At 47.9% G+C, this 20,659-nt stretch overlaps 1 long non-coding RNA gene across 1 annotated transcript in view; it reads left to right on the top strand.

Annotated features, from left to right (window-relative positions):
- Positions 1-1,228: 1,228 nt before the first annotated feature.
- Positions 1,229-20,659, top strand: part of LOC110740955 — a 56,988-nt gene continuing 37,557 nt past the window's right edge. The window contains exons 1-2 of the long non-coding RNA XR_002516318.2: positions 1,229-2,768; positions 8,893-8,953. This is a non-coding gene — a long non-coding RNA (uncharacterized LOC110740955). The remainder of the gene's footprint in view (positions 2,769-8,892; positions 8,954-20,659) is intronic.

Raw genomic sequence — 20,659 nt, 5'->3', positions numbered from 1 at the left:
TAACTTCCCTACAGTCAGTTGACAATTTGTCAGAGACAAGGGCTTTACAAACCACTTAAATATCAGCCCCCTACCCTGCAAAAGAGCAGCCGATGGCCTCTGAAGGCAGATAGCATTTTGCACATTAGTGGACATATTCACAGTTTTAAGCCCTGTAACCACATAGGTGATGCTGCTGGCAGAGTATTCCCTGCTTGCTGTGCTCACTCTCTCCCAAAGAAATTTTCTTGCCTGTGAAAAACAGGCTGTGATTAAGGTATTAAGATGACTTAGTCAGTGACTGATGAGACTGAGTGCCCATCTTGCTTCCATCACTCCTTCCACAGACATTAATTCTGATCTTGGCTGTTACTGTCCCAGAACAGGGAAATCGCCTTCTCTGCTGCCTTTCCCACAGAGCCTCATCAATCCTGCACTGAGATCTTCACTGCTGAGGGATCTTGTTCCCATGGAATGTGGGCTGAGCATTTCTCAAAGGACACTGTGTAGGCTGGGCCCGGTGGCTCACACCTGTAACCCCAGCACATTGGGAGACCGAGGCGGGTGGATCACCTGAGGTCAGGAGTTCAAGACCAGCCTAGCCAACATGGTGAAACCCTGTCTCTACAGAAAATACAAAAGTAGCCGAGTGTGGTGACACATACCTGTAATCCCAGCTACTTGGGAGGCTGAGGCGGGAGAATCGATTGAACCTGGGAGGTAGAAGTTGCAGTGAGCCGAGATGGTGCCACTGCACTCCAGCCCAGGCAACAGAGTGAAACTCCATCTCAAAAGAAAAGAAAAAAAGGACACTGTGTGCCGTGGAACTCTAGCTCTGGGGAATGTTCATGGACAGATGGAAAAATACAGTGATTTGGGACATGCTGGGTCAAGCTGGCCTTCTCAGCACAGGATGACTCAGGGTCCTTAGCTGTGTACAAATGTATGTGTATCTTCCAAAGAGGGAGGACATACACGATGGCACTCCTCAAATTACTTAACTAAGGAGGCCTTGTGTGGAGAACACCCGTGGCACTCATGTCCTCAGGAAGATATTTTGGGGAAAGCTGCCATAAAAGGAATGATTGAGTCTTTTCAATGTCCAGTAACAATGCAGCCTGAGCCACAAATGTGAGCCACATTTGTAATTTTAACTTCCCAGGCTGGGTGCAATGGCTCACGCCTGTAATTCCAACACTTTGGGAGGCCAAGGTGGGAGCATCACTTGAGTCCAGCCTGGACAAATGGTGAAACCCTGTCCCTACAAGAGAACACAAAAATTAGCTGGGTGTGGTGGAATGGCACAGCTGGGTGTGGTCTTAGCTACTCTGGAAGCTGAGCTGGGAGAGTTGCCTGAGCCCGGCAAGGCAGAGGCAGTGAGGCAGAAGTTGCTGTGAGCCATGATCGTACCACGGCACTTCCAGCCTGGGCAATGAAGCAAGACTGTGTCTCAAAAAAGAACAAAAACCAAGTGAAATTAATTTTAATAAGATATTTTATTGTGTATTACAATATATCATATGAAAGTAACTTTTCCTGCCACCTGCCTCTTTTTCCTTTTTTTTTTTTAATTGTGGCTGCTGGATGATTTAAAATGACTGAAGTGGGTTGCTGTAGGTGAGTTGGATGCATGCTGGAGCATGAGACCTGCTGTCCTAAAGCTTAGGACTTGGAGGAACTTTAGAAATACCAGAAATCATTGCTAGGAGAGAAGTGGCTGGCGCCGCAGGCCAGGAAAATGAAGAGGACTTGCTTACTCCCTAGGAAACAGGTCGGAGAGGCAGGAACTTGAACTTTTCATTTTATGCCCCTTTGCATTTGTTTTGCGTCATTAAACTAAATAAAATGAATTCAAACTAAACAAACACCAAAACAACAAATACAACAGAAGTTAGAAGAATTGAGGCAATGGGCATTTTCAGCATTTCATTTATGGGGAGAGGAAGGAAAGCGATCCATTTTCTCACTGCTGACTCAAGTGGCAGACACTCCATGAATTCCACCCATCTCTATATAAATTTACATAGATGCAAATATCATACTACCGCTATGCAGATTGGTCCCATCTCTTCAGAAGTAATGCCTTTGGTACCTACTTAAAAACAACACAATGTGGGGGTGGTCTGAGCCTTCCGTTTAGTTAATCATATCCGTCCCACACATTTTTGTATGTGGAGAGGAAGACAAGAGTGTGGAAGGCAGAGTTGGGTAAGTTTTCATTGGGTTGACGTTTTAACTGCGCTTGTGCCAGGGGACTGCTATAAACTGAAAAGATGTGGCAGAGCCGAGCTGGCAGGTCTCCCCCTGCGTTGTTGGTGTATTGATCGTTGAGGCACACGTGGCAGAGGTTTGCATCGTACCCACATCACTGGGCACCAGGATCCTGGCAATAAAGAAAGCAGGTTCCTGATCACAAGAATGGGAACATCGCGGCAAGAAGCCCTCTCTTACAAAGCTTAAAAGAAGTCTGGTTTTGTTTTCTGTTCTTTATTTTTTATTTTTGGCATTTATGGGGGAACGAAATGGAAAGACGGGTTAACTGAGGGTGTGTGCGGCTGAGGGTGGAAGTCATTGTCCAGGGTGATTTAGGAATAGGAAGGTGGACGGAATCCTGGTGTGGAAGGAAGTCATACATGATTGAGATGCTCTTTTCATCTCTAAACGATTTTCTCTTTCAGATGCGTAGACTTTAAGAGCAAGATCTTTAAGTTTTGGAAGAAACCAGACTTTTCCTATGGTGACCTTTTTATATGTAGAGAGGAAGACAAGAGTGTGGAAGGCAGAGTTGGGTAAGTTTGAATTCATTTTATTTAGTGTAATGATGCAGTACCTATAAAGAGGTGTCCAGTGTGATGTTCACCAAAGTCCTACACGGGGTACTAAAGATGAGCCAGTCAGGGGCAGCCTGTTTTTCCCTTGACTACTGCCTATTTAGAATTATTATTATTATTATTATTATTATTTGAGACAGAGTCTTGCTTTGTCATCCAGGCTGGAGTGCAGTGGTGCGATCTCAGCTTACTGCAACCTCCATCTTCCAGGTTCAAGTGATTCTCCTGCCTCAACCTCGTAAGTAGCTGGGATTACAGGCACCCACCACCATGCCCAGCTAATTTTTGTATTTTTAGTGGAGATGGGGTTTCACCATGTTGGCCAGGCTGGTCTTGAACTCCTGACCTCAGGTGATCTGCCCACCTCAGCCTCCCAGACTGTTGGGATCACAGGCATGAGACACCGCGCCCAGCCTAGAATTATTTTTAAAAGATTTGCTGGCAACATGATGTTTTCAAAGAACAGTAAGGGGGGTGCTTCAGTCCAACAGTTAGCCAAATGCTTTTAGGTGTGAGGTTGTCTGTCTTTTGCAAGCCTGGTAATGAGACAGACATTCCCAGCTAAGCTGAGCCTGCAATCCTGGAGGCTGCCCTTGTTTCTATCTCTAAAACCACGTGTATTAGTCAGGGTTCTCCTAAGATACAGAACTAAGAGGATGCTTAGTTTGTATATAGAGAAAGTGGGTTTGTTCATAGAGAAAGAGATTTATTTCAAGGAATTGGCTCACATGATGATGGAGCTGGCATATCCAGAATCTGCAGGAAGGGCCGTCAGGCTGGAGACCCAGGAGAGAGCCAAGGCTGCAGCTCAAGGCTGAGGGCTGTCTGCTGCAAAATTCCTTCTTGCTTGAGGGAAGTCAGTCTCCTTGTTCCGTTCAGGCCTTCAACAAATTGGATGAGGCCCCCCGGCATTAGGTAGGGCTTTACTCAAAGTCCACCGATTTCAATGTCAGTATCATCCGAAAACAGCCTCATAGAGAGACCTAGCATAATGTCTGATCACCTATCAGGGCGCCCTGTGGCCCAGCCAAGTTGACACATAAAATTGGCCATCACATGTTATGTCCTGGTATATCACAGAAGAGGCTCTTCAAACAGAATTGTATTTAATCCCTTCTGGTTTGAGGAAATGGAAATTGAGCATGTTGAAGCCACTTGTCTAAGGGCCCTCAGCTTGGCCCTCCCCGGCCCAGTGTGTCTCTACGTTGGGAGGTCACCTCCACTCACCAGGTCCCCGATAAGTAGGAGAGCCTGTGTGTGCAAGAGGCTTGCCAGTCTTGCTTTCGAGGAGGGCTCAGGTTCTACAACAGAAGGAAACTACGGGGAGGGTCCTGCTGCTTTTCAGGAAGCATAATATCAATGAAACACGCTTTTCCAATTGTTAGTGTTTTTCAACCTTAAGTTTTCTTTTCTTTTTTTTTTTTTTGAGACAGTCTCGCTCTGTCACCCAGGCTGGAGTGCAGGGACCTGATCCCAGCTCACTGCAACCTCCGACTCTTGGGTTGAAAAGATTCTCCTGCCTCAGCCTCCTGAGTAGCTGGGATTGCAGGCACATGCTGACACACTCAACTAATTTTTGTAGTTTTTAGTAGAAACAGGGTTTCACCATATTGGCCAGGCTGGTCTCAAAATCCTGACCTTAGGTGATCTGCCTGCCTTGGCCTCCCATAATGCTGGGATGGCAGACATGAGTCACTGTGCCCAGATCGATCTTAAGTTTTCTTAAAGCATTGGCATCTGCCTCTGCTTTCCTGCTAGTGGGTGCTAACAGGCCATGCAGCCATCCCACAGAAGCAAGCCCCCGCCACAGCAGCACATTAAACCATTAAGCCTATTCCTCTGGAGTTGTCTGAATCCTGACCCAGCCGCCTCTTGGCCACATGACCTTGGGCAAGGTGCATAGCCTTGCTGTGGCTCCCTCTCTTCATCCACAAGAGTCACCCCTTCCAGAGGGCTGTGGGGAAGAGACAAGACCCTACTCCACATGGACCCAGCTCAGCCGTGGAGCCACTCCGGGTCCAAAAATTTGCCTTGCTTTCTGGCCGGAGGGCCCAGCACTGGCTTATGTTGGGAGCCAGTTGGTGAGAAACACCTGCAGTGGTGGCTCCTTCTGATCCTTCATACTGTGGGCAGGTATGGCCTCACAGCTCCCTGCTCATACCCATACCTCTATCTGCCTGCCTCCCGCCCTTGGCATTCCATTTCTACTGAGGTGCCAGACCCCACGGGAGATGTGAGGCATCCAGGCCTGGTGTTGAGGAGTGGGTCAGAAGGCTCACATAGGCGGGATATTAAGGTGGATGTGCCACATAGGATCTGGGGGCTTAGAAGGACCTAGAGGACATTCCCTTCAGAGCTAGATAGGAAGTGCCCAGGAGGAGGGCTGCTGGCATCTCAGAGGGGTTTGGAGGAGGCTGTCCTCCATGGTTGGGGTTGACTCGGAGAGGCTCCAGTAGAACTGGCTCCCTTGTAGGAGTGGAGCCAAGGGCACATTACCAGCAGAGACAGAGTGCAGGTGCTCCCAGGGGTGGCACCGAGGCCTCAGTACAAACAGAGAGAGCTGGCCCTTGGGGATCTGTGCTGATAACCATGAGGCTGTAATGATTTTCTTAGGGGTGAGAGAGATGAAACAGCCAATCAGAGTGTTACTTGCTTTCTAGGATAAAAAATTGTGGGGGCCGCGTGCGGTGGCTCATGCCTGTAATCCCAGCACTTCAAGAGGCCAAGGCGGGTGGATCACGTGAGGTCAGGAGTTTGAGACCAGCCTGGCCAACATGGTGAAACCCTGTCTCTACTAAAATTACAAAAATTAGCCGGGTGTGGTGGCCCCTGTAGACTCAGCTACTCAGGAGGCTGAGGCAGGATACTCACCTGAACCTGGGAGGTGGAGGTTGCAGTGAGCCGAGATTGCTCACACTGCCTGGGAGGCAGAGTGAGACTTCATTTCAAAGAAAAAAAAATTGTGGCTTGAATTGTGTTCTTCAAAAACATGTGGAAGCCCTCACTCCTGGTCCCTGTGAATGTGAGCTTCTTTGGAGATAGAGTCTTTGCAGATATCATCAAGGTAAGATGAGGTCATACAGATTAGGGTGGGCCCTAAATCCAATGCTGTTGCCATTAGGAGAAGGGGAGATTAGGATCCAGAGACACTGAGGAGACAGGGAGAAGAAGGCCCTGCCCCATGATGATGGGGGCAGGGATGGGAGTGATGTAGCTGAAGTTAATCAAGAGACGCCTAGGCTGACCTCTGCCACTACCACAAGCGAGGAGGAGGCCAGGACAGACCCTTCCCTGGAGTCTTCAGAGAGAGCATGGCTCTGCCAACACCGTGACCATGGACACCCAGCCTTCAGGACTGTGACAGAAGAGATGTCTGCTGTGGGCAATTTGTTGGGGCAGCCTAGGAAGCTGACCAACAGTCAAGGCCTGGGGAGAAGACTGCTGCCTGCGGCTGCCACGGAAAACTGTGCCCTCATCCAGCTCAAACCCGAGTCTGAGCAGGTCACAGTGAGCTCGGGGGTGCAAGCTCACCCTGGTGTAATCTCCCCAGCCTCCTGACAGGTGACTGGGAGAGACCCTCCTAGAAGCCGGCAGAACCTTCATCTCCGATCTCTGATATGTGGAGGACGAGTAATGACAGCGCTGAGTGCCACATGGAACCATGGAAACATCAAGACTGCCACGCGACAGATGAAGCTCACGGGCCACCCCAGGGCCTAGCAAGGGTGTGTGTGGTGCTGCATCCATGGAGCGAGACTGCTGAGGCCTGCGGTGGTGGCAGCTCCCAACCCCAAATGTCAACGGCAGACAAAACCCAGCAGTGCCTCCCTACTGGGCATCACACGCCTCTTTCTTTGCGCTTCGTTATTGTGGCTGAGGTGCACAAGCCATGGTCCTCACTCACCCCAACACATGTGCCTCTGGGACGAGCAGGGAAGATGACACCCCCACAGGTGAATTTGACAGCGGGAGACAGGGGCCAGTGGGTACACTTTTCTCTCCTCCCCACCTTGCACAGGCACTTGTTCTTGGAACGCCTCAAACAATAAGGAATGGGCTTTGGAGTAGGGCAGCCTTCCTTCTCCACCACACACTTACTACTTACTTTGACTTTGTGCAAGTTTCACAGCCTTGAGCTTCACGATCATAATTTAATGACAACGGCAACCTGGCAGGGTTGCAGGGTTGTCGGGGGTGGTGGGGAAAGAAGGAACATCTATGACACACCTTTTTTTTTTTTTGAGATGGAGTCTCACTATCGCTCAGGCTGGAGTACAGTGGTGTGATCTCAGCTCACTGCAACCTTGGCCGCCTGGGTTCAAACAAATCTCCTGCTTCAGCCTCCCCAGTAGCTGGGATTACAGGCACGTGCCACCGTGCCCGGCTAATTTTTGAAGTTTTAGTAGAGACGGGGTTTCACCATCTTAGCCAGGCTGGTCTTGAACTCCTGACTTTGTGATCTGCCCGCCTTAGCCTCCCAAAGCACTGGGATGACAGGCGTGAGCCGTCATGCCCAGCCTGTGAGGCGCCTTCTACAGGGTCTGCACACCATAGACATAATAGCTGCTATTAAAAAAACATATTAACACAAATTTGCCTTGTGAGTTTGAAAATTAAGACTCTTATCAGGAAAATTTGGGTCTTCTAAGCCTCTGTCCATGTCACCTGTGACCATGGAGTGGGTCATCTCGAATCGTTTCCCCGTCTGGGTGCCTTGCTGATTTCCTTGCCTGCATCACACCTACCTGGTTGAAGGTGAAGTGGAAAGGTGTCAGTTACTCAGTGACTCAGAGACAGCCTGAATGAAGAGGCATGGAGCTCTTAGCAGCTGACTGCCTGAGCTCAGTGGGATGTCTCTTGTCAGCAAATGCTTTTCTCCTCTGCATCTGCAGTTGGTGTCATCTACACCTGCATGATGTTAAGGGAGGCTCCTGGTGGGACCTCATTACAGCTTCTCTGTGAGGAAGATCCCACCCTTTGGCAAAACCAAGGCCACGGAAAATGGGTTCATTAAATAAAGCCTCCGGGACACATGTCAGTCGTAACAACCATGCTAAAGGAGATAATTTCCTTTTCGTTTCTATTCACGTGGCTGGAAAAGCCAAAAGAGAAAACTAAGCTCATACAACCCATCAATCTAAAAGAAAAAAAAATCCTCAAACCACCAGAAGTGTGGCATAATCCTTAGAGTCTAAACGGTATGATTGGGCTGCCATAAAGGCAGATAAACAGAGGCGAAATAATTTTTACAATCAAAGCCTCTCTTAACATTTTATACATTATTTATAGTGTGAGGAGGCAGGGGCCTTCACAAAGAGCTACTTTTTGAATATATGGGACAGTTTAATATCAAAATCATCTCTGGCCTTATTTTAATTTAGATTTCCATTTATTGTGGAGGCAGTAAAATACTCAAAAGAATCAAGCTTGACATCCGATTCTTATGTCCAATTTGTTTACTCATTATTCTATGTAAAACACAAGCCTCTGTTTTTGTACTAATCCTTTAAAGCATTTCTTCAGCCAGCCTTCATTATCTGTTTCCTTTTTTTTTTTCTTTTGAGATGGAGTCTTGCTCTGTCGTCCAGGCTGGAGTGCAGTGGCGCGATCTCGGCTCACTGCAACCTCCACCTCCCGAGTTCAAGTGATCTCCTGCCTCAACCTCCTGAACAGCTGGGATTACCGATGTGCACCACCATACCTGGCTACGTTTTATATTTTTAGTAGAGATGGGGTTTCACCATGTTGGCCAGGTTGGTCTCGAACTCCTGACATCAGGTGATCCACCCACCTTGGCCTCCCAAAGTGCTGGGATTACAGGCCTGAGCCACCGTGCCTGGCTGTCTGTTTCCTTTTAAACACCCTCAAGATAGCACTGTCAGGCAGTGTGTGTGTTCTGGTAGCAGAGTCACTTCTAGATCCAGCATGAAATGAGATGAGATGGAAGCTGATGAGGCAGAAGGTCTGTATAAAAACTTAGTGCAGTCATGTGGCTAGGTTAGAAAAAATCTGTCTAAGTTTTGCCAGCCTCTCATTTCCCTCCTCACTCTAACCTCTGCTTTTCCAATGTCCTATCGTCCAGGTGGAAGGAAATCAAATATGCATAAGCAATGCTGCCGACTGTGGTAGAAAACCTGAGTAATGTAGGTATTGCGCTGTTTGAATTAGTTAATTAGTAAATACAGTATTTGTAAAGTAGCATCTGTTTGACTTTTTCCCCAGGGATAGTATGGGTTTGTCTTGATCTCTCCGTATTAGCCGGCTTAATCTCTTTGGACCGAGGTTCCTCAACCTCAACATGAAGACATTTTGAGTGTGCTGGTGGGGGCTGTCCTGTCCATTGCAGAATGTCTAGCAGCATCCCTGGTCTCTTCCCATTAGATGTGCCCACTACCCTCAGCTGAGATAACCAAAGATGTCCCCAGAAGTCTCTAAATGTGCCGGGGGCACAGCGAGTTGTGTTCAGAACCACTCTTTGGACCACAATGGCTGTGTTGCTTTTACAGGACACCCTCCCTTCCTTTCCCCTTGAGGAAGAGTAGGTTTCAAGGTCAGTAAGGCCAATCTATTCTTTCTTTTTTGCAGAATTTCGATGGGAGAGGTGGGCAGAGAAAGGACAGAGAGATAGGGAGGGTGTATGTAGTTCTCTCCTCCTCCATTTTTAGAGGGAATATGGGAGCTGTGTGACACCCCATGGAGAAGCTGCTCTCAATCTCTTGGGCTAAGGGGTGTAAGTGAAGCCAGGGGTGGGAGGCAGGGTTGGGTGAGGAGAGAATGGCCATGTTTTATGTTCATGTCCGAAACACCCCACACAGTTTCTGGCACATGGTAGGTGCTCAGAGGCTGGTCTGTCCCCTGAGCCCGTGTAGAATGTGTGTACTTCCATCCAGAACACTGCTTTACCTGAAAGCAATGGTCTCCCTCTTGCACTCACAAGCAGAAGGGGCTCAGGATCTTACAAAGTCATGGGTAAAAACCACCCAGCAAGTGTTATGTCTTTTTGTATAACCTGATAGGAATGTTCCGTTTTTATCACCTTCCTTCCCACTTACTAATGTTTTTGCTATTATTTTTATTATTACTCATTAATTGACAGATACATTTCTCTTTTTTTTTTTTGTTTTTTGAGATTGAGTCTCACTCTGTTGCCCAGGCTGGAGTGCAGTGGTGCCATCCTAGCTCACTGCGACCTCTGCCTCCCAGGTTCAAGTGATTCTCATGCCTCAGCCTCCGGAGTAGCTGAGATTATAGGTGCCTGCCACCACACCCAGCTAATTTTTGTGTTTTTAGTGGAGATGGGGTTTCACCATGTTGCCTAAGCTGGTCTTAAACTCCTGGGCTCAAGCGATCCGCCTGCCTCAGCCTCCCAAATTGTTAGGAAAACAGGTGTGAGCCACCACACCTGGCCGACAGATAAATGTCTTCTGAAGTTTTCTTTTGCAGTCTTGACAGTCAGGTGGCTGCTAAAATGAACAATTCATTTGTTACCAGGACAGTGCTGAATACTGACAGGGGATGTTTCCTTGTGGTACCAGGGCTCTGAGGACTGACTGGAGATGCAACTTTAGATGGGTAGATTGCAGCCACCACTCTTACAGCGAGGTGGTGCCACGGGCCTTTAAAACATTTTACATGGCACATAATTGGTTTCTGTGAGTATGTGGCCATGTTAAGGTCAAAGGAGACTGTAAATGAAATTCCCACAGCGCAACATGACAAGAATTGTGGGTTTGTATATACCATGTTTTGATTAAATAGAGCATATTCATATAACATAGCATAGGGTGCAGCATTATTGATGGAAGCCAGGTGGGTGTTTGTTGAGGTCTGTTTAGAGGCTGAGACTCTAAAATGTACGTCTCTAGCCTCATCCTTTTTCCTGAATTCCAGACTTCAACTTGACATTACCATTTCATCATACAGCAGACATTCCAACCCGGTCCTGTCTAAAACTGACTCCCCGATGCCCTCCTCCAAGCCTGCTTCACCAGCATGCCGCCTTCCCAGTGGATGGCAACGACAGAATTCCAGAGGCTCCTGCCAGAAAACTTGGCAACTTCCTTCACTTCTCTTTTTCTGTCTTCCCCCTGCCATCAAAACCATCAGGAACCCTCCTGACACTCGACTGGCTTCAGAATAGATACGGAAACTGACTACTTCTCATGGCTCTGTAGCTACCTCCCCGTTTATGCGGTTGCCATCTTTCTCCTTTGTTGTTGGGCTGGTCCTGCTCCGATCCCTGACCTCATCTCCCTTTCCCTCCCCCACTCTTTTCTCAACACAGTTGACAGAGTGATCCTTTAAAATTAAATATGATCAGACCGCTCCTCTACTCAAAAACGATCTCATGGGGTAGTTTTTCATCAGACTAGAAAACAAAACTCTCACAATACCCTCCAAGGTCAACACGAATCTCCCTGCCATGACCCCCCGCCCCCACAAGCATTATCAGCTACCACACTCCCGCATCACCACCACCCTGGTTGCCCTGATGTTCCCTGACCCTGCTGGGCCCCCCGGAACCTGGCCACTGCATTTGCTGTTCCTTCTGCCTGGAATACTCTTGCCAAATATACCCACACTCATTCCAGCCTTTGCTCAGAGATCATCTTCTCAGTTTGGCCCACTCTGGCCATCCTACTTACAACCTGCATCCCTTGCTCCTGGGACTCTCAATCCCTTTACCTGCCATTTCTGTAACATTCAGTCTTCTTCTTCTTCTTTTTTTTTTTTTTTGAGACAGTTTCACTCTGTCACCTAGGCTGGAGTGCAGTGCAGCGGTGTGATCTTGGCTCGCTGCAACCTCCATCTCCCGGGTTCGATTCTTGTGCCTCAGCTTCCTGAGTAGCTGGGATTACAGGTATGCACCATGCCCGGCTAATTTTTGTATTTTTGTATTTTTAGTAGACACGGAGTTTCACCATGTTGGCCAGGCTGGTCTCGAACTCCCGACCTCAAATGATCCACCTGCCTTAGCCTCCCAAAGTGCTGTGCTGGGATTACAGGTGTGATCACCACGCCTGGCCCCCAAAGTCTTCTATAATAACATATGGTAGCCTCCCTTTAGGGTCTGTCTGCTCCAGCTAGAATGTGAGATACTCAAGGCAGAGATCTTTGTCTTTTTTGTTCCCTGATGCACCAAAGCACTGAGCAGAGTCTGGTACACAGCAGTTGCTCAAGTGTGTGTTACCTGACTGTGCACGCATGAACGAACCTCTCAGTTCTTCTTTCTCCATTCCCATATTTTCTTTTTCTTTTAGTTCTGGAAGCATTTTTCCATCTGTTCTTTTAGGTCGTTGTTTGTTTTCTGCAATATACAATCAATTGTTCGCTGCCACCATGAAGTGAAAAGATTCCATTGTCCTATTTTTCATGTCTTTCTTTTGGATTCGAGGTGGCTCTTATTTCAAGATGGCTGGCTATGATTTTAAAGATGTAGAGTCCTTTCAAATCATATTGAGAAGATAGTAGAGTTAAAAAAAATCTGTTCTTGTACTTGCAGTAACTCTTTTCCTGGGCTTACATTTGATTGACTTGCTCTTTCCTTCGGAACTGGCAAAGTCTTTTAATGTGCTCAGTAGTTGTTTTCTCTCTGTTGACACTTGTTTGGGATTAGTGGCTGAGATGGGCTCTATCAAAAACTGTTGAGGTCACTGTTCTCATCTTTCAATCACTGTCAAGAGGGAAGGGAAATGTTTAGACTGATCACAATTCTCCTTGACTGTTTGAACAGCTGATCATTTTTTCTAAAGAAGGGCAGAGCTGTAGGAGAGAGAGGTAGCTCAGTGCTGGGAACCTGTCCTCCCAGCCAGCAGAGGTTGGCGCCTCCCCCAGCAATGCCCTCCCCCTTCCCTTACCCCCATGTCTCTGCTGTCTTCCAAGGATCATCTCTCTCTCGCGGTCTCAAGGAGAAGGCTTTGGGCATTATCCAAACTCTCAGGTTAGCACTGAGGGTGGACCAGAGACCACACTGCCGTCTGTTCACCCTCGACGGTACTTCATCATCACCATCCCTCCTTACTCAGGTCCCCATGATGGGAGTGGCGTTCCAGGATAAGTATGGGGAGGTGGGAATGGCCCCATGTGTTCTTCCTGACTGAAGACTGCTCCGCCCCACTTTTTTTTTTTTTTTTGAGACGGAGTCTCACTCTGTCACCAGGCTGGAGTACAGTGGCAGAATCTTGGCTCATTGCAACCTCTGACTCCCTGGTTCAAGTGATTCTCCTGCCTCAGCCTCCCCAGTAGCTGGGATTACAGGCACATGCCACCACGTCCAGCTAATTTTTGTGTTTTTAGTAGAGACAGGGTTTCACCATGTTGGCCAGGATGGTCTTGATCTCCTGACCTTGTCCTCAGCCTCCCAAAGTGCTGGGATTACAGGCATGAGCCACCATGCCCTGCCCTCTACCCCACATTTTGCATGGAGGTAGGAGAGTGTCCCCCTTACCACTCCTCATTCCTCTTTCAGGCGAACTGTTGGCTGTGTGACATCATTGATGTTTCAAAAAAGTGACAGAGAGCCCTTCTCATTTCCAGTAGTATGTTAGCATTTCTTCTGTGGTGCTGGGCGGCTGGGAGAATCAAGGTGAATAGGTGGGTTTAGGATGCCTTCCTGGTTCTACACTGTATTTTAATTATTAACTATCCTATGTAAGTTGTGGGTAGTTAATAATAGTTAACTAATAATAGTAGTCATGGGTTGTACATTACAGGGTACCTAGAAGAATAAACATGGTCCCTGCACCCAAGGAAGCCATGATCCGGTTGGGCACAGAAAATACATCTTGCAGAGACCATTGGCCCATGTTCCGCTCTGTGCCTTCCATAGCACCTGACCCAGTTTCCCAGCCCCTCCTTTTGCCCCTGTGACTATGTGCAATCCTTGTTGCTTTCCAACGTCTCACGTTTCCCAAGAGCAGGTGTCTCTGTCCTCCCATCCCCATTCTCCTATGCTCCTCTCTCTGTTCCCACCCATGGACCTCCTTTTACTTTTATGGTCTTAGCCATCTCCGGAGGCCCCATCCTTGTCTGGGTGGAATGGTTTGTCTACCTCCTTACTCTACAGCTCCCCTGCCTGTTGCCTCCTTCATTCAAACACTTAAAACCAAATTTCCATGATGCTCCTCCACTCTCCATGGGCTCAGCTTATCCCACTCTGCCTCTCCCCTTCCCCATTCCCGTGTCCTCTCAAAGCCTTTCTGGCAGCACAGGAGTTATTTTCTCTTTTTCCACCTCCCACTGTGGCTGTGGATTAGACCCTTGCCACGTCTCCCCTGGATGATTGTGTCTTGTTTTAACTCCTGCCCCCGCTCTGGCTTCACTCCAGTGGAACTTAGGCAGCAAGCCTTCAGTCTGACGTCCCCAGACCAAGCTCAGATCATGTCGTTTCACTTGACCAAAAATGTCTTGCCAGTAACATGAAATTCACGCTTCTTAGTTTGTCAGGGATCTGGTGAGTTTTCTTCCTCCACATTCGCTCTGAGTGTTCTGCTCCCTCCTCTGCCCTCCCACCACACTGGGCTCAGTGGCTCCTGTGTGTGCCCCAGGTTTCTCTACCATTGCTCCATCTCTCATCCTTCTGGGCTGCCTGACCCCTAACCATGCGTATCTCATCCATCCCTCCTAGTCCTCCTATTCCTGATCACCTAGCTGCAGAGTCCTTGGCTGCCTCTCCATTCACCTAGGGCTTCTTAACCCATACACTCTCGTGAACTATCTTTGTTCCTGGTATCCATGCATATGCCTTTTCGCCCTAAAGACTGCTTCTTAACTCATTGTGTTGGGGACATAGCGCATTACACAGTGTAGGCCTCAGAAATATTTCCTGAGTGAATGAATGTCAAATAATGGCTCTAGGGCACTCTTGACATTGTGGTGATCGTGTCGAGACCTGTGTTAGTCCATTCTCGTATTGCTATAAAGCACAACCTGTGAGACTGGGTATTTTATAAAGAAAAGAGGTTTAATTGGCTCAAGCTTCTGCAGGCTGTACAGGAAGCATGGCTGGGGAGGAAACTTAAAATAATGGCGGGAGAAAAGGGAAAGTAAGCACATCTTACATGGCTGGAGCTGGAGGAAGAAAGAGAGGGGGAAGGTGCTACACACTGTTAAACCAGATCTTGCAATAACTCACTCTTGCCATCATAACACCAAGGAGGATGGTGTTAAACCATGAAAAGCTGCCTCTGTGATCCAGTCACCTCCCAGTAGACCCTACCTCCAACACTGGGGATTATAATTCGACATAAGATTTGGGTGGGAACACAAATCCAAACCATATCAAGGTCTTTGAGTGCTTTGGGCTGTCGTTATGAATATGAGTTTTCCAGTTAGACAGATTTGGGCTTAGGCACTAGCTGTGTGCTCTTGCAAGAGTTACTTAACCTTTCTGAGCCATCGATCCTTAAAGATAACAGCTCTCTCATAGAGCTTTTGTGAGATGAGGCACGCAAGGCCCTCAGCACAGTATTTGGCATGTAGTAAGTGCTCAGTATGTGGTAATTATTAATATTACTATCTTTTGCCTCCATCCAAAACCAAAACCCATAAAAGGCAAGGGACCCTTCTGACCTGAACCCAGTAACAGCAGAGTGTAAAGCGAGCTGAGAGGCTCCAGGTTTTCTCATTAGCAAGTGGTCTCTGCATGTGCTTTTCAGGGCGCCCAGACCTTCCCCGAATGACCAATTATTCACGTGTCTTTGACATTTGGAGCCCCTCAGGAGTATCTGAAATTGAGTACTTTACATCAGTGTCAGGCCAGGCACAGCCAAGGATGCCTCTTGGGGGTGCAGCAGGGAGACCAGCTCATTCCCATTCTGATCTCTCCGAGAACCCTCCAGGCGGAAGCTGCCTAACGCGTCCAACGTGACCCACAGCTCCAGGCCCACCATGATTTGTGTGTGCTGACCTGCTCCAGATTGCCAGGAGCCGAGGCCAGCTCTGGAGACTCCTTTTTCTTGTTTATTTATCTACAGTACAACCTTATCTTCCTAGGTGTCACCCTTCTGCGCAAGAGAAGAAAAATTGCTTTCCTAAGGCAAAGCATTGTTTTATCAATAATGTTCCAATAAATCATAGCAGGCTTGAGTCCCAGTAATGAAACCGGAAACCATTGTTCTTTTATCTTATTTTTAGATGTTCTTAAATGCACTGCCATTTCTAATAGAAGGAAAGGCATTTACTTCCCATCAAATTCATAATGACTGTCAAGAATTGGTAAAATGCTCTTAGCTGAAATGGTCAATCTCTTTCTCAAACTCTAATGTGTGCCTCATTTCCTGTTATTAAGCAAGCCTCTGATATTGTATGGAGTTCGCTGATGAAGTATTTTCTTTTTATTTTTTGGTTAAACAGTGCCTTAGCTGGTCCTTTTGATGCCTAATGACGATTGTCTTGGAGCTCCCTGGCTGGGCTGTGAGTCACAGAATCTGGTAATGTTTGAGGTCACGGTGACTCATCACACTCAAGAACACAACTTGATTGGGTTTTCTGTAAAATAAAAAGAAAAATGAGCAATTTGTCAAAGACAAAACTTGGCAGTAAAGTCTAGGATTAGCGAGACTTCTGGGAGATTGGGGATTGGCTTGAAGAGTGAGGGCATCTAGGCTTTGGTTGTGGGTGTGTGGGTTTGGGGCCAGAGTTATCTGCGAAGAGCTCAGTATGGCAGTGGAAACTCATTGGAAGGGAAGTTACAGTAGAGACCCGGGAGTTGGCCCATGGGCTCTGAGGACTGAGGCCATGCCCTGGAGAGGGTTCCAAGTACAATGATGTCCTTGATGGGGACATCAAAGCCAGGAGCATTCTGTGGGGTATGGTGATGTTGGGCTGCATGCTTTCAACAGAACAAAGTTCCAGAAGCAGAGCACAAAGGTCTCGAAGGAGAGGAATGTTGGGAGAGCCAGGGCAGAGCAGAAAGGGAGGAGTGGGCCAGAGACACTGGCCTGGGGGTGGCAAGGATGAGAGCCGTGGCGGGACAGCCACCTTGCAAATTCAGAGTGGGTATAGGTGTGACTGTGCTCCTAGGAATTGCTTTGATAGCATGTGTTTCCTGAAGCTTGAGCGAAATGGAGATTTAAAGATGGAGAAAATGAGAGAGGAGGTGTTTGTATTACCTGATGCATCGGGGGGCCTGGTGAGACACAGATGGGACACTCAGGTCGGGTTATTGGAGGAGAGTTTGATGAGGGGCGATTTACAAAGGTGTGAGAAAGATGCAGGGATGGGGCCAGGGTCAGTGCACCCCCTGGGGCTAGTTCTAGTCTGGTGCTGTTACTTCTCTGCTGAACGTTTGTGTCCCCAAATTCTCACATTGAAATTCTAGCCCCCAAGGTGATGGTATCAGAAGATGCAGCCTTGGGAAGTGAGTAGGTCCTGAGGGTGGAGCCTCATGATTGGTATTAGTGCTCTTATTATTAGAGACCAACGAGGGCTAATTAGTCCCTTGCACACAACAAGGACACAGTGAGAAGGCACTGTCTATGAGGAACCGGCCCTCACCAGACATCAAATCTGCCAGTGCCTCGATCTTGGACTTTCCAGCCTCCAGAACTGTGAGAAATAAATTTCTCTTGTTTGTAAGCCACCCAGTTTGTAATATTTTGTTATCACAGCCTGAACAGACTGAGACACTAAGGTGAGGCATAAGCTCAGATTTTTGGTCAGCAGAAAAGGGAGGCAGCCAGCTGGTGTGACTTCACTCTGCTGGATTGGCAATATTTGACATGAAGGAAGGTCTGTAGGAGGAGAGTGTCTGATGTTCACAGCGTGCCTCCCGTGGCCCAGCTATAAAGTTTCTCTCCTGCAGAGGAAGGGAGCTTCTTGTTGGGAAGCGAGCTGTTCTAACATTTCAAAATCTAATGTGTTCATAGAAACGGATGAGAAATGTTGAACTTTAATCTGCCCTTAAATTTCATTTGCTGATGTTGCTCAGAAGTATATTGATTAGACCATTTCTGTTTCCAGGAGAAAAGTTCACCTTTGAGTTAAGGCCAAGCTGGGAAAATGACAGTTAGGAAGAAACTCCAAAAAAATGGGAAAACCTGAAAAAGGGGCTTCAGAGAGAAATTTCCTTCTCAGCCATGGCACTGTTGTTCTGAATATCATTGTCTTCCTGTGTACACACACGTGCAACTAGACACACGCAATCATGCGCCTGCACACACACACACACAGCACCACACCATACCATACATACCATACCCCAGGCACACACATACCACATACATACACATCAAACACACACAATCACACATATGCACAACCATATACATAACCATGCACATAACCACACACATCACAACACACACACAATGACACACACAACAGACAACGCAACCACTTGCATGCACACACAGCACCATACCACATATGCCATACCACATGCACACAGATCATGCCACATGCATATGTATTAAACACACATAATCATACACATACACACATAAATACAACCCCCCACACAATCATACACACATAATCACATACACCATAAAATGCACAACCATGCATTACAACACACAGCATAACCATGCATACACAATCACATGCACACACATGCAACATCACATCACACACACCATACCACATGTGTACACATATTTCATGCATATCTATTAAACACACACAATCACACATATACACACAACAGACAACACAACCATATGCACGCACACACCATGCCACATGCACACATCACGCCACATACATATAAAACACAACCAGACACTCAAACACATACATACAACCCCACACACAATATCACACACACACAATACACATTATCATAATATGCACAATCAAGACATTAAGCAACACACACCAACACAGCTACATGCATATAGCATCATACGCACACACACACAACACCATACCACACACACCATACTTCATGCACACACATCATGCCACATACAGATGTATCAAACACACACTCACACATATACACAGTCATATATAAGCACACACATACATGCAACCACATATGTAACCATACCTATCACCATACACATACAATTCCACACACCACAACAGACAACACAACCACATGCATGCACACAAACAACATACCACATGCACACATATCATGCCCTATCATGCCACATACACATATATCAAACACACACAGTCACACTCACATCACATGAACACAGTAGCCACTTCCAGCCCCATCTCCACTTCCCCTTGCTCAATGCTCTGACAGGAGTGAGATTTCGGTGCGGAGTGGAGCCATCTTTCTCTATGAGAGCACAGGCGACTGCAGACAAGCTGTGTGCCTGCCCTGGGTGGTGCACTCACAGTCGGCCCCCGGCAGCCCTTACCAGAGGATCCACATTGATGGCACAGAGGTGTGAGTGGGCATTGTATTTACTGAAGCTCAGGGGCAACTTTGACCTTCATCTCCCTCAGATTGTGTGTTTGATATATATGTATGTGGCATGATGTGTGTGCATGTGTTATGGTGTGTGTGGTATGGTGTGTGTGTGTGTGTGATTGTGTATGCATGGCTGTGTTGTGTTGTAATGTGTGATTGTGCGAATTATGATGTGTGTGATGATGTGTGTGATATCTGTGTGTGTGTGTGCAAGTGAATGTGTGGACTGTGTATGACAGTGTGCGAGCATGGTGCTTTGGGTGGATCAGTTAGTGGAAGGAATGGAGGATGGAAGAATGGAATGGAAGGAAGGAGTGGAAGGGAAGGACAAAAGGAAGGAAGGAATGGAGGGAAACCCGAAATGGAACAAAGAAGGAACACCAGTGGACAAAGGAAGTGGGGTGGGTGGAGTGCCCTGTGTGAGAGCTCCATGGCATCCAGGCCTGTGTGTGTGTGTGGTCTGTGTCTGTGTGAGTGTGCAGGTATGTGGCAGGCCTGTGTGTGGTGTGGAGGCCTTGGTGGAGAGTGTGGACCCAGGTGGAGGCCCAGTGGAGGTGGAGTGGAGGCAGTGGAAGGAATGGATCAGGATAGCCAAGGAATGGAATCCTTGCCGGGGAATGTCTTGAGGAATGGAACGAGTGGAATTAGTGGCCCAGGGAAAGGAATCCGGGTTTAGACTCTTCCCACGCCCTCACCCCAGTTCGGTCTTTCTGTCGGAACTCTGTTTTTAGGCTCTCCGCGGCACTGGGTACAAATGGTCCTTGTGGATGTGGGCATCTGGGCAGCTGCTGAAACTTCGCCTCCCCTGCTGCGATTCTCAGTGGAAAGAGCAGAGGGCCACTCCCAGCCCCCGGAGGCCCCCAGCGGGCTCTCTGCTTTGCAGGGGAGGAAGGCTTTGTACTGGGTGAAAGGGCGGAGAGAGCCCTGGGTCCCTGAGCTCTCCCTGCCTCTTCCCCGGGGTGACTGATGTTCTTGGGGAGCCTGCCACAGCCTCCAGGCTCCCGGGAGAGGGTGGCAATCAGGGAACGGGAAGGATGCAGAGGGCAGCTCCTCAGTGGTTCCCAAACTGGGCTAGCATGAGCTGATTTCAGAAGCAGATGACCGGAGTCATTTCCAAGATGTGCAAACTTATCACTTCCAGAAGTGGGTCCCAGTGTGGGTATTTCCCAGCAGCTCCCCCAGGGAGAGGGAGGCAACCATGGATGTATCTTGAGGTTTTTCTGAGGTTTAACCTGGCTCACCGGGGGAGGAAAGGATGGACTTGGGGCAGGAACTTGTCTTTTAAAAAGTGCTTTTTTAGGCTTGTGCCCTGTTACATGGCTTCTGGGGTGAGACTTTGTTACTCCTACTCATTGATTGGGTTTCTGTTTATACTTTGCTGCCTTGGCTGACCTCATAGCCCAGCTCAGCTGTCCCTTCTGTTTGGTGTCACAGCATTCTGGCATTTTTCTATAATAGTCCCTAACTTATTGAATTATTT

This window comes from Papio anubis, chromosome 10, assembly GCF_008728515.1.
Source record: "Papio anubis isolate 15944 chromosome 10, Panubis1.0, whole genome shotgun sequence".
NCBI lineage: Eukaryota > Metazoa > Chordata > Mammalia > Primates > Cercopithecidae > Papio > Papio anubis.
The sequence above is the reverse complement of the archived record's forward strand: the minus strand, read 5'-3'. Positions and strand labels throughout refer to the sequence as shown.